We start from the raw sequence: 15,002 nt of genomic DNA, 5'->3' as shown, positions 1-15,002 counted from the left end.
ATTGACGAGGGAATGAACTAATCTCTTTGCTTACTGAAGCCAAATAATGATATATTTATCAGTAAAAAACCATTGTCTGGTGATAAGTCGTTTAGGTTGACGGTTGCATATATTACCTGCTATTGACTTTTGAGACAATGAGAACACCGACATGCAAAATTAAAGCTCTTATTTGGCAATAGCACGTTTGGTTGATTCTACTGTCAAAAATTAGCCAACCGCTTACGGAGGTCTCAATTAGTTCTTGCAGAGTAGGGTAGAAGAGGACTGATATATAGATTTAGCCAAGCCTAAAAGCGGAGGTCTCTGGTTATTTATTCTTAATACTTGTAGGGTCAGTGAAAAAAAAAAGTTTTCGAATTGTCCGCGTTTTAGTGTTTCCGGTTACGGAATCATTTTCTTTGCTTTCTTCCATAGAAAAATTCATTGCCTAACCAGTGAATTCCACGGTAAATTTTACGCGAAAAACCGACATTGCATCATGAAGCGATATCGGTTTTTTGAGTGAAATGTTCTTTGGAATTCACCAGTTTGGCAATGAATTTAACAAGCACACCCTCAGCGAGCGAATGGAAAAAGAAAGAAGCCATTTCGGGGTCAACTGTCAATAGCCAGCGAATAGGAATCATGCTAAAATTAGAAACCGTCCCGACACTTTGTCAGTTCAATGTCAAAAAAGAGTTTTACTGATGTACTTTATTCTACTTTATCTCTGAAAACGAGATCATTCACATTTTGATGTACTTCATTCAAACACGCCAGTTTGGCCTGGAACAAGAATCGGCGTTGAAAATACGCAGCCAAGAAAGGACAATCAAACTTCAAACAAGATCCGCCCCAACAAATTACCTTTATGTGCTTTAAAGAAACTTCTGAAAACACAAGCTAGTGATAGTTCTCCCCAATTTTACGAGAACTCATTTCGGTTATGTGTTTATAACATAAGGGCACAATTTTCTTGTCACTGTCGAGGCAGATAGAAAAACAGTTGGGCAAATGGATTAAAAGAGCATTTGTTCGCTCGCACTTTAGAGCAAAACAAACAAACAAATCAACTGTTTGCTTATGTGCAGAGAGTACAGATAATTGTTATTTCATTCCATTTGAGAATGAAAATTTGAGTCTCATTCCTGAACAAAGGGAAAAAAAAACGATTAAATCACTTTTTATTTATAAAATTACGTATCCGTAAAAGTAACAAAATAACGATTTAGTGCCCAAGGAAAGAATTTGTGGAGTAACTTGTTCCACCCAGTTTTAGCTATTACTGGTATTATTTTTTTGTCGTTGTCGCTCTCTTTCTCACTCCTTTCGTTCCTGTTCTAGTCATAGGTCCCCCAGGCATCATGCAACCTTATCAGAGATTCTACAGATATGCCAAAAATTGCAGTATAGAGAAAAAAGTATGTCTAAACAAATGAAAAACAAACACTCAGCTTTAAGTTTATTTCCCGATCCCAGAAATGTATAATACAATCTCTCTGCAGTGCATATATATACAAGTTAAGAAGGTCTCTCGAGCCAACAGCTAGCGCGTCTCTGCACCCAGGAGGATCCAGGATTCACAGTCAAAGCCTCGGCGAAATGCCAATGCAGTTTTCAAAAGGACCAAGGACGGACATCCCCTGAATGACAGTTTTCATTGGAAATGAAAGAAACATTTTATGCCCTGAGAGGGATTTGAACCCACTTCCCCATGATTACCGGTTGGATGTCATCACCACTACACTATTAGAGCAACCATGCTGGGTACATGGCCAATCTGGATAGCGAATGGGAATCATTACGTGGTCATCCCAGGCCCATGTTTTTCCCCACCTAGCTAGATGACGCTGGATCAACCAGAACTAGAACAGTATTTCATTTTAATTTTAAAATTAGCCTGTATCCTTCTAGGATCCTTCCTTGTCATCCGCTAAGTTGACTACGGTCGTGCATCATTAAGTTGATTCTTGGTTGGGTTTCAAGTGAAGTTATAGGCTCCCCTACTTTGTCACCTCGAAAGAAAATTTCCCGGGAGGCCCACGCCTTAAACCACGTAAATCACATCGTCGATGGCTGTGTTGCCAGCATGGTTGTCCTGGTGGTGTAGTGGTGATCACACCCGACTAGTAATGGGGGGACGTGGGTTCAAATCCCGCTCAGGGCAAATTTTCTTTCACACATTTATTCAGTTAAAAATATGATTATTGGGGTGTGCATTGTCAGGGTTTCTCTCCTACACTCTCTCTCTCTATATCTATATATATATATATATATATATATATATATATATATATATATATATATATATATACGGAAGAAAAAACACATAAACTACAAGTTCATCCCTACAAGCCTGTTTCGTGGTCGCCCACTCATCAGGGGATTTATATATATATATATATAATGTTTAAAAAAATAAGCAGCAGTGTTTTATCGGGGTTTAAAAACTTGGGCGTAGCCGAGTGTTTTTAGACCCGATAGAGTGATTTTACTTGACCCGTGAAATATATAGTGGAATATTACACGCTATGTGTGCGTAAAAGCCACTATCACATGGTGTATACAAGATCGAAGATGAAAAAACTAACACAAAAACAGAACACACAATAATGACACTAGTGAAAAGATAAATTATACGACAGTTATTGTAATATTTTTCTTCGTTTATTAGACTAAACGTCAGAAATTTTTACAAAAGATCGTGGGGTGTTTTCGTGTAAATAGTCTGAGTAACAGAAAAACAAAGGTCTAATTAGGAGGTAGTGTTACACAATAACTATTATTCTCTGTTTCACGGGTCAAGTAAAATCACTCTAACACACGTGCTGCGAGTTTTTTGAACGGCTTCAAAAACATTCCACAAAGAGCGTGTCCCTTTGGACTCAAAACAATGGTTCAAATTGTGAAGATGAATATTAGCATACAAGAAAAACAAGCTATGCCTTATTAGTATTCTTTATATAAAGAATACTAACGAGGAGTGTTTTATCAGGATATAAAGCTCATACACGTGACGTTTTATCGGTGTTTTGATAGGCCTTTAGGGTCATGAATTATTAATGCTTTTTGGAAATATATATAATATAGGTGTTACAAGCTACGTTTGCTTATTGCCCATTTCATATCATGTAACAGTCTGTTGTGGGGAAACGTTCGTTTATTCTTAACCTTTGTATCATTACGTATATTTTAAGGACGTTCAAATGTAACTATTTGTGTCATAATGAGATTAATGACTAGAGAATCGCATTATTGCTTACGAATGGACTTAAAGACACCACTGGGTAAATACCATGATTGTAAAAAATCTGTCTCGCTTTACGAAGTCCTAAACCATTCTGTATTAATTGTTTAAGATTTCGAACAGCTTGTTACCAATCATAGTTAATAGAGGTGAATGGTTTGGAAGGTCGCGAAACATCAACGGAGCAAACAAAGATGCCAAGATTTAGATTGGAAAGTCCACGACCGAGCACACTCTTTTGTTTTGCGTTCATACACTATGCATGACTCTTACGTAACCAACACGTTTCTATTGGTTAGTTCCTCAGTACGGAGGAAACAACTATTGTGCACAGTCAAGGCCCAAAAAGAAGAAGAAAAACCTAAAACAAAGAAATTTGCGGGGTTTCAGAACCATTCCTTTCCATTAACTTAGTACCAATGCAACAACAAACTCCTAACAATCTAGATAAACCTGTTTGAACCCAATGGAATGAGGCCGTGAGCAACACAACCTTCTTATTTGAAAAGTCTATTGCAATGTGCCATAGTATCGATAGTAAATGTGAGATTGGTTTGTTTTCGCGTGCCCTTAATTTTGCAAATTGACTCACCCTTTGGTTGCAAATCCAGTCTTCTCGAGATTGACAAGAGAATGAACTAATTTCTTTTGCTGACTGAAGCCAAATAATGATACATTTATCAGTAAAAAACCATTGTCTGGTGATAAGTCGTTTAGGTTGACGGTTGAATATATTACCTGCTATTGACTTTTGAGACAATGAGAACATCGACATGCAAAATTAAAGCTCTTATTTGGCAATAGCACGTTTGGTTGATTCTACTGTCAAAAATTAGCCAACCGCTTACGGAGGTCTCAATTAGTTCTTGCAGAGTAGGGTTGAAGAGGACTAATATATAGACTTAGCCAAGCCTAAGAACGGAGGTCTCTGGTTATTTATTCTTAATGCTTGTAAGGTCAGTGAAAAAAAAAGGTTTTCGAATTGTCTGTGTTTTAGTGTTTCCGGTTACGGAATCATTTTCTTTGCTTTCTTCCATAGAAAAATTCATTGCCTAACCAGTGAATTCCACGGTAAATTTCACGCGAAAAACCGACATTGCATCATGAAGCGATATCGGTTGTTTGAGTGAAATGTTCTTTGGAATTCACCAGTTTGGCAATGAATTTAACAAGCACACCCTCAGCGAGCGAATGGAAAAGGAAAGAAGCCGTTTCGGAGTCAACTGTCAATAGCCAGCGAATAGGAATCACGCTAAAATTAGAAACCGTCAGGACACTTTGTCAGTTCAATGTCAAAAAAGCGTTTTACTGATTTACTTTATTCTACTTTATCTCTGAAAAAGAAATCATTCACATTTTGATGTATTTCATTCAAACACGCCAGTTTGGCCTGGAACTAGGGGTTTGCGTCGAGCCTGCGAGATGTAGGACGTTTCTTTCTCTGCTCTTCCAAACATTGAGCGTTTTGGAGACTGTGAGGTCTTAATTTTAAATGGCGAACATTTATAAAGTTTCCAAAGGAAAGCCAGATCGAGCGACTCCGACCTTGAAACCATATCACCAGAAAAAGAAAACGAGAAGAGTCTTTGTGACGAAGCCTCATCCGTGGACGACGTTATTACTGATCGCCCGGGTGAAGAGGACAAGATTATCGAAGCTTTAGCTATGTCGCAAACTGTTGCCTCCCATTTGCAGCTCATTCTCAGCAAGCTTGAGGATTTGGAAACTAAATTTGAAAGCGTGGTTACGACAGTTAATATTTTAACGTCTACGGTAGAAAGCCTTAAGAAAACGGTAGACAAAGTGCAAAGTGCAATGGCGGCTGTTGAGAGCAAGACAACTGAACTTAGGAAGGACGTCGACCAAATGGATAATAGTCTTTCTTTTCTCAATAAAGAGGTTCAAGAATTAAGAAGTAAGGAAAACAACTACAAGCTGGAAATCAAGAGCTTGGAAAGCAAGATCCTGTACCAAGAATTCTACAATAGACGCGAGAACCTTGGATTCCTGAATCTTCACGAAGCCAGTGACGAGGGGAACGAAGATACAAAAGAAGTGGTCTACCGCTTTCTTAAAAGGGAGCTCAAAATGGAAGATGTAAGGCGAAAAGAGTTTCAACGAATCCATAGGATCGGTAAAAAATCTAGTAGATACACTAGACCAGCCATCGCGCGTTTTCTACGCTTTTAAGACAGAGAATTGGTCTTTAATGCAGCGAGGGAAATGAGGGATTCACTAGAGGTCAAAGTGCTTGCAGATTTGCCAAAGGAAGTAAGGGAACGAAGGAAGAATCCGAGTGGCCTAAGCTTCGACAAGCGAGAGCAGAAGGGAAACGAGCATTCTTCAGCTGGCAAGAACCAGACAAACTTTACATAGATGGAATTCTGGTGCCCGAATAAAATCGTGAAACAACGGACCCAATTAGGACCGACATTTTGAGGGTTTCAAATAAAAAAATATTATTTATTGAAAATATCATCAATGCTATTGCCCAGATAACTTAGAAATAATTTCTACTCACAGAAGCTATAAACTTTGAATGTACATTTGCTCTTGTTTTGGTAGAAGTCAGAGATGACTTTAAATTCGTATTATTAGTTTCAAACCCCAGAGGCCGAAATTACCACATATTTTGCGCCTCGGCCTTTTAACAATGTGGAGTCTCTGCTTGCGTTGGTTAGGTGTTGTTGTTTGTGTCTTAGTCTGTCCTTGTTTGGTTGTTGTTTTGTTTTTTCTTTTCTTAATGTATAATTGCTGCAGCTCACACGAATTTATTTTCTCCGAATAATGGGACTGAATAAACATTAATTTTAAGTTGTTACACAGGGTGAAAACAAGCGTTTACGTATCCGTTTTTGTAACGGATTCCTTACGGAATCTTGAATTTCCGCTAACGGAAATTCAGATAACCGAAGCGGGAAACACGTGTGTACGTTACTTTTCCGCGACTGCGGCTTCGCGGAAACGCATTCCTTAAACTCGTGTATCCGCGAGGTTTCCGTGACCACGGAATTACTAACAACCGTCATGTTTCCGTAACTCGTAAATACAAGGGACACACGATAATCCGCTGAATTTCTGCGGTTCGGAAACTTAACCTTAATTTTCAATCGTAGGGTTGCCTTTTCCTGGAGAAGCATTTAGTGGAAAGAGGCCTAGAAAGCGAGTTATAAGCCACTAACTTTGAAAGGGGCTTCCTTGTCATGATCGCGCGGTATTGAACTCTACAATAACGCGTAGCTAAACCTCACATTACGTAAAAACAAGGTAAAACTTGGCAAACATCATTAGACCCACTGCACATGCACACTGAGCTCATTCAAGGTTATGCTTTATTATCAGGTTATCAAGAGGGCGTTTTTTCAATGATGACAACAGCATATAATAAACTACTAAAATTCTAAAATTCTAGTCATAATGAATTAAAAATTTCTTGACTTTACTTCCGAAATCTTTAAAAATTCTGATTCAATAGTATCTTATCTGAATTAAAAATTGATATGATCAGTATGATTTACTCTATTATCTTTCATTTTCTGTACATATAAATCGATATTACCAAAATATAATAAATAGCAATTTCATACAATAGTTAAATGTTCTATTTTTCGCACCTAACGGCTTGTCCAATTTCGAGAATGAAGAAATCACTCATACCTATTAATTTCAAATATTGCTCGAGATTTTTCGAATTTTGTTTACAATACACACTCTCTACTTAAGTTTTATCGATGAAAGTATTGTCAACAAACTTTCATCCAGGCTTGAGTTCCTTTGTCTGTCCTATCATTTCTTTACTTTCTGCTTTAGATTTGCTTATCGTTTACATTAAAAATAGCAAGACGATTCTTTTATCCAATTGTTTCGATTGTCCAAAGGATACTTAAAGTGATTACTGACATGTCTACACGCATTTGAGAGAGCACAGTGCAGAATGGACATAAAATAATGCCTTAAACTGATGTGATTGTAACTGATATAACTTAGCAGCCTTACAACCTCTATTGGTTGGTTAACACGATGCTCAATGGGAAATACATTTCTACTTCAATGGTCTTCCCCATAACTAAGTACTGTAGTCATCATTTTACTAAGATGACTGACCAACCAATGCATATATTAATATTCATCTGGACATATGAATCAAACAAAGGCTCAGCTCCCTTAACTTTAAGGGATATTTACACGATGACATCATAATATTTGAATACGAGTCACGGTATCAGAATCATTCTGACCTTGCTTTCCTCATGGTAATTAGCACTATTGTTGTTTTAACCCCATTAGGATTTTAAACTTGAATAAGTTAGGAAAAACAGAATTAATTGTGGTAATTCTAGTCAAATGATGCCTTCCTGCAAATGTCCCCTTCTTGCCAGACTTGACGTCAATTCATTGAAACCAAATATTACAATAATAAGAAATGGTCTAAAGTACAGAAAAAAATGCTGCTGAGTTGACATCTGTACAGTGAACTGTAAAACTGGAAAAACCTATTCTTCTTGCATCTATGGCTACCACGCTAAACCACGTTTGAACCACGCTAAAGTTACTGTGCTGCAGCATAGCAACCATTACAAACACTGTTGCATACCTTGCCCTTACTCTGCTTCAATGTGCCAGCAGATATTTGAGTTGAAAAAAAATACAGTGTGTTGCAGAGTTAAAAGTACAATGAAATGAAAAAAAGAAAATAAATAATAACTAAGGAGACTTTTAACTCTGGGTCAATCGCCCGGCCCAGAAAGGGTAGGTTTGTGGCAGAGGTCTGCTTGACATATTTTGACCAGCCACTCTTGTGACTTTTGCTGCCGTTCTTTGCTGCCTCTTGCTCATACGAGCCTTGTAAGTGGCATCCAAGACTGCTTTAATATTGCGTAATTTGCTCCTTTCCCACTGTAGCGGTTTCACATCCCTTGCAGAGGGTCCACTTGTTTGTCCTCCATCTTCATCACTCTCCTCTGATGACATAAACTCAACAGCATTGTCTAGTTTTAGCAAATCTCTTGCTCTGTCCTTGTCCTGTGTGGAGAGTGCTGCTTTTTGCACAATTTCTAGTCAATAATTCAATTTCTAAAAACCCAACAATAGATAACTATCAGATGAAACACTTGAACAAAATCATTTTCTTACTGTATACAACATGAACAGAAAAAAAAAAAAAACAGAGTAGCATGAACAACCTGTCTTAAAATACCATAGAAGGGATTGGTTGCACTACCATGCGATGGACAATTGATTATAAGATACTTATATACATTTTGTATAAAAGGATAGTGCATTTCCATTATTTTACTCTTTGTCACCGATGCAAGACCAAAGCAATTAAAGACCACCTTTGCCATGCAAATCCACTTATCCAGAATTGACCCTAATGAAATGCACGTCGAATTTTGACTTCCAGCACGAAATTTCCCGTTAAGTATACGCATTTTCTATCTTTTTAAGATAAAAGTTAGGGTTAGCGTCATTTTAAGGTTAGGGTAACTACTGCTGTGTATAGGGGACACTTTATGATGTTAATTGTCTGTAGTCTTAGACTTGAGTGGTGTTGAAGTTGCGGTGAAGACCAAGGAGACGCTTCATGAGGTTTAATGAAATCGGTATGCATCTAATTAATCGATCCTGGACATATCAATCCTGGGTAAATCCTGGACATATCTGTGCAAGCCATTTATCTTCTCATGATCATTATTTCAATCACGGACACACTATCTTGCCCTTGTTGCTATCAATAGAAATTACATCAACTGATTTGCCAACACCAATTATTCTACATGTACATGGCACACACCATTGTCAAAAAAAGGTACAGAACCATGATACAATTTGTACCATGACTTCTAAGAGATGTAACAGTGGGGAAGGGGAAGATAAGAAAATAACATCCTTTTTACTTTTTACATTGCCAAAAGAATGGAAGCAATAATTGGTGTGAAGAGGTGGTTTTACTCGCAATTCATGTGCTCTTTTGTATTCTAAGGAAGGGCAGTTTGACAGACTATTGCCTTCTGTTTTGTTATACCTGACTGACATAGGATTTACAATACCCTGGAGAGGTACTGCACAAAAATGCAATGTGTTAATATGAACTGTACCTTTTATCTCTGCCTTGACCCATTTTTCCTTTTCAAAAATTAATTTCCTCTGATTTCTTTGACAATAATTTCCTCAATCTTCTTGTTCCCTTCATGGTCATATCTCAAGGGTTAATTAAGACAAAGCAAATCAAATGATTAAAATTAAAATGAACATGCAGGTAAGGTAATTTCCACCTAGGTGGCATCTCTTAGCTAGAGGGTGTAATCATTGGAAGTACCATTTGGATATGAAGTACATGTACAGTGTAACATGCTTTGTAAGATGTAATTATGCTTGCTAGAAGTAGAGAATCATTATCTTAAACCAAGGTCATGAAATCATAATTTATTTTCAAAATGATATTTTAACACAATTGACCAAATTGCTATTTTAACTCTCAAAGAGGGATTAACAGCTCTTGCACTACTCTAACTCTGTCAATGAAAGCCAATTGTAAAGTCACAACTCTCTTTGAAATTCAGTAGCAGATAAAACCTTAAATTGCATAATCTCAGCAATGTAACATCATGCTTTCAAAATAAAATTTTGACATCATTGACAAAAGTGCAGCCACTTTGTCCACTCAAAGATGGATAAAAAGCTTTGGCACAGCCCACTCAGAGATGGGCAGCCTGACTTTTGTCAATGAAAGCCAATTATTGTTAAGTCACAACTCTCTTTGAAACTCAGTGAGCAATATAATTTGCATAACCCAACCTCAAAGGAATCATACATTCCAAATAAAATTTGGACATCATTCACAAAAGTGCCATTTTGTCCACTCGAAGATGGATAAACAGCTTTGGCACAGCCCACTCAAGAGATGGGCAGCCTGACTTTTGTCAATGAAAGCCAATTATTGTTAAGTCAAACCTCTCTTGGAAACTCAGTTGACAATATAATTGGCATAACCTAACCTCAATGAAATCATACTTTTAAAATAAAATTTTGACATCATTGACAAAAGTGCCATTTTGTCCACTCAAAGATGGATAAACAGCTTTGGCACAGCCCACTCAGAGATGGGCAGCCTGACTTTTGTCAATGAAAGCCAATTATTGTCAAGTCTCAACTCTCTTTGAAACTCAGTGAGCAATATAATTTGCATAACCCAACCTCAATGAAATCATACTTTTAAAATAAGATTTTGACATCATTGACAAAAGTGCCATTTTGTCCACTCAAAGATGGATAAACAGCTTTGGCACAGCCCACTCAGAGATGGGCAGCCTGACTTTTGTCAATGAAAGCCAATTATTGTCAAGTCTCAACTCTCTTTGAAACTCAGTGAGCAATATAATTTGCATAACCCAACCTCAAAGGAATCATATCTCCAAATGAAATTTGGACATCATTGACAAAAGTGCCATTTTGTCCACTCCAAGATGGATAAACAGCTTTGGCACAGCCCACTCAGAGATGGGCAGCCTGACTTTTGTCAATGAAAGCCAATTATTGTTAAGTCAAACCTCTCTTGGAAACTCAGTTGACAATATAATTGGCATAACCTAACCTCAATGAAATCATCCTTTTAAAATAAAATTTTGACATCATTGACAAAAGTGCCATTTTGTCCACTCAAAGATGGATAAACAGCTTTGGCACAGCCCACTCAGAGATGGGCGGCCTGACTTTTGTCATTGAAAGCCAATTATTGTTAAGTGACAACTCTCTTTGAAACTCAGTGAGCAATATAATTTGCATTTTTTATAACCTAACCACAACAAAATCATAATGTTCAAAATGAAATTTGGACATCATTGATAAAAGTGCCATCTTGTCCACTCAAAGATGGATAAACAGCTTTGGCACAGCCCACTCCAAGATGGGCAGCCTGACTTTTGTCAATGAAAGCCAATTATTGTTAAGTCAAACCTCTCTTGGGAACTCAGTTGACAATATACATGTAATTGGCATAACCTAACCTTAATGAAATCATACTTTTAAAATAAAATTTTGACATCATTGACAAAAGTGCCATTTTGTCCACTCAAAGATGGATAAACAGCTTTGGCACAGCCCACTCAGAGATGGGCGGCCTGACTTTTGTCAATGAAAGCCAATTATTGTTAAGTCAAACCTCTCTTGGGAACACAGTTGACAATATAATTGGCATAACCTAACCTCAATGAAATCATACTTTTAAAATAAAATTTTGACATCATTGACGAAAGTGCCATTTTGGCCAGTCAAAGATGGATAAACAGCTTTGGCACAGCCCACTCAGAGATGGGCGGCCTGACTTTTGTCAATGAAAGCCAATTATTGCTAAGTCACAACTCTTTTTGAAACTCAGTGAGCAATATAATTTGCATTTTTTATAACCTAACCACAACAAAGTCATAATGTTCAAAATGAAATTTGGACATCATTGATAAAAGTGCCATTTTGTCCACTCAAAGATGGATAAACAGCTTTGGCACAGCCCACTCCAAGATGGGCAGCCTGACTTTTGTCAATGAAAGCCAGTTATTGTTAAGTCAAACCTCTCTTGGAAACTCAGTTGACAATGTAATTGGCATAACCTAACCTCAATGAAATCATACTTTTAAAATAAAATTTTGACATCATTGACAAAAGTGCCATTTTGTCCACTCAAAGATGGATAAAAAGCTTTGGCTCAGCCCACTCAGAGATGGGCGGCCTGACTTTTGTCAATGAAAGCCAATTATTGTTAAGTCACAACTCTTTTTGAAACTCAGTGAGCAATATAATTTGCATTTTTTACAACCTTACCACAACAAAATCATAATGTACAAAATGAAATTTGGACATCATTGATAAAAGTGCCATTTTGTCCACTCAAAGATGGATAAACAGCTTTGGCACAGCCCACTCCAAGATGGGCAGCCTGACTTTTGTCAATGAAAGCCAGTTATTGTTAAGTCATACCTCTCTTGGAAACTCAGTTCACAATATAATTGGCACGACATAACCTCAATGAAATCATACTTTTAAAATAAAATTTTGACATCATTGACAAAAGTGCCATTTTGTCCACTCAAAGATGGATAAAAAGCTTTGGCACAGCCCACTCAGAGATGGGCGGCCTGACTTTTGTCAATGAAAGCCAATTATTGTTAAGTCACAACTCTTTTTGAAACTCAGTGAGCAATATAATTTGCATTTTTTATAACCTAACCACAACAAAGTCATAATGTTCAAAATGAAATTTGGACATCATTGATAAAAGTGCCATTTTGTCCACTCAAAGATGGATAAACAGCTTTGGCACAGCCCACTCCAAGATGGGCAGCCTGACTTTTGTCAATGAAAGCCAGTTATTGTTAAGTCAAACCTCTCTTGGAAACTCAGTTGACAATGTAATTGGCATAACCTAACCTCAATGAAATCATACTTTTAAAATAAAATTTTGACATCATTGACAAAAGTGCCATTTTGTCCACTCAAAGATGGATAAACAGCTTTGGCACAGCCCACTCAGAGATGGGCAGCCTGACTTTTGTCAATGAAAGCCAATTGTTAAGTCACAACTCTCTTTGAAACTCTCTATATTTGTACAATTTGCATGACCCTAATGAATAAATTCATGGATATTGAAAATTGTACAGCATTGACGAAAGTGTTATTTTGTTGTCTGGGAGATATATTATGCAGCTTTAGCACAGCCCACCCAAAGAAATTTGGGACTACATATACCACAATGTGAGAGAGAGGTGTATTTAATTACAGTAATTTCCAATACAGTTGACTCCTCATACAAGAATAATTATTATCATCCGGAAGTGGTCAGGCGAAAAAAAAAGGGAAAGAAAAACCAAAAAAGAAAGAGGATAAAGTTTGGATACCAAGGTTCTAAACTTGGTTAAATCTTAGCGAACATTAATTTTTGGACAGCAGCAAAATTCCACTAACAATAGTCCAGGACAGCTGTATGTGACATAGTTGAGGTAGAAATTGGTACAAATGAGTATTCATGTTTGCATCGGCTTCTGCAAGATGGTGAACATTGGTTCCTCCCACGGTTTATTTCTGAAAGATTACTGTATTTGTGATTTTGTATAGCATAGACAAGGGAGCATCTATTTACCTACATGTACCAACCTGGCACTTGTCAGAAAGCCTGCAAAATCCTCCCTCTGTTTCCTCAATTCTCTGTAGGTCTTTCTGACAGCGTCCTTTTATATAAACGCAAAAAGAAAATCACCATGGTTGGCTTTCTCGAAATGTCAGTCTTTTTAAGTGACACAGGACAATGTCCACCATACCTTTAAGTGAATGAGAGGTGCACAAGTCCCATAGATTCTAACCACTTTTGAAGGAAAATAGGGAGTGTTTTTTAGCTTCAAAGGCACGAGCCTCGAGGGAGGAATGTGAGAATGCCGCCCAGGAAATTTTGCAAATCTAGTTTCTCCTAAGTGGCATCTCCTGCATTAGCCTGGGACCAAGCTCTCTTGCGGGGTGGGTGGCTCACCCCCCAAGAGAGCTTGCTCGCAGGCTACTCCTGCATTGAACATCATTTTTATCACACATCCTTTCGCATGAACTGAATATTCAGTATGGAGCTATTTCCTTGCCAGGGAATAAAAAATCCCTGATGAAGTGAACCTCTGTCGCACGAAACGCGTAGGAGAATAAAAAGAGTCATACAAGTACATGCTACAAACTGGCTTAAAGGAACACACGTAGCTCTAAACCTCAACATATAAACTTTGCCGCTAAAGCACTAAGGTGATATATTCGTTCACAATTCTTATGAACATACATTAATTTCACAATCGCTGTAACTCTTACTCGGTAAGATTTTTCTCGGTACAGTACTGTAATCATAATGTAACAATAAACGTTCTTGGTAAAACTCATATATTGATTACAACGCATGCAGTAACAAGTTTTGAACGAAGGACTCTTTGGAGTTCACTTAATTTGACCGAGACTGAAACCAATAAGATTGCAGCAAACTACAATTCAGTACTTACGGAACAACTTGGATCAACCGACGTCGACGAGCGCTGTTTGGAACTGAAGACACTCTTCTTCGCTTTTGATTTGCACATTGCGTCCAAACGATCGTTAAGCTTTTGGTTAACGGACCTCAGTTCAGCCAGCTCTTTCAAAACGGCTTCCATGGGACTTGGGGTCACTTTTGCTGTACTTGAGCATTGCTAGTACTTGGGCAACCTTCCCGTGAAACCATTTATCTTTTGCCGAAACCGAAGGACTTCAAGAGAACGACCAAAGAGCGAAATAGCAAAATTCAAAAAGCGCGCAATTATAATTGACCTCGGTTCAAAAACGAGGCAATCATGCGCGGTAAGGACAAAATGGGAGAAGGTTTCAAAGGTCGATAAACTGATCTTCATGTCGAAGAGTGAATGTGGAAGTTACAGTTTAAGCGAAGCAATATTGGTGTTCTTCAGATAGCGTTTCGAGAAGATTGTATCATTTTCATTTCGCGATTCATTGCCATAAATAGGAAGCATCAGAACACTGACAGTACAATGTATAATCGTGTGTCCTCTTTATTTGACTCCGATATATCTTTTTGCGGCCCAGTATTACTCCGTCTGTATCTTTGCATTTCAATTGAAACATGGATAGATATTTGCGAGGCTTGTAGAAGGCTGCAAGTATTACAAATGATTTCATTCTCGGTAACCCGTGGGGAATTTCGAAGCCAGCCAGGACGGGACGCCGGACCTTTGCCAGTCCTCATAATGCTAGTGATTCC

At 37.8% G+C, this 15,002-nt stretch overlaps 1 long non-coding RNA gene across 1 annotated transcript; it reads right to left on the bottom strand.

The window, feature by feature from the left end:
• Nucleotides 1-6,588: 6,588 nt before the first annotated feature.
• LOC138008366 (uncharacterized) lies at nucleotides 6,589-14,696 on the bottom strand. The gene is made up of 4 exons (XR_011124241.1): nucleotides 14,251-14,696; nucleotides 13,376-13,449; nucleotides 9,328-9,430; nucleotides 6,589-8,302 (listed from the first exon to the last, which is right to left on the bottom strand). It is a non-coding gene; the product is annotated as an uncharacterized lncRNA (long non-coding RNA).
• Between the last annotated feature and the right edge of the window lie 306 nt (nucleotides 14,697-15,002).

The sequence above is a fragment of the Montipora foliosa genome, chromosome 6 (genome assembly GCF_036669935.1).
Source record: "Montipora foliosa isolate CH-2021 chromosome 6, ASM3666993v2, whole genome shotgun sequence".
NCBI lineage: Eukaryota > Metazoa > Cnidaria > Anthozoa > Scleractinia > Acroporidae > Montipora > Montipora foliosa.
This window is presented reverse-complemented; position numbering and strand designations above follow the sequence as displayed.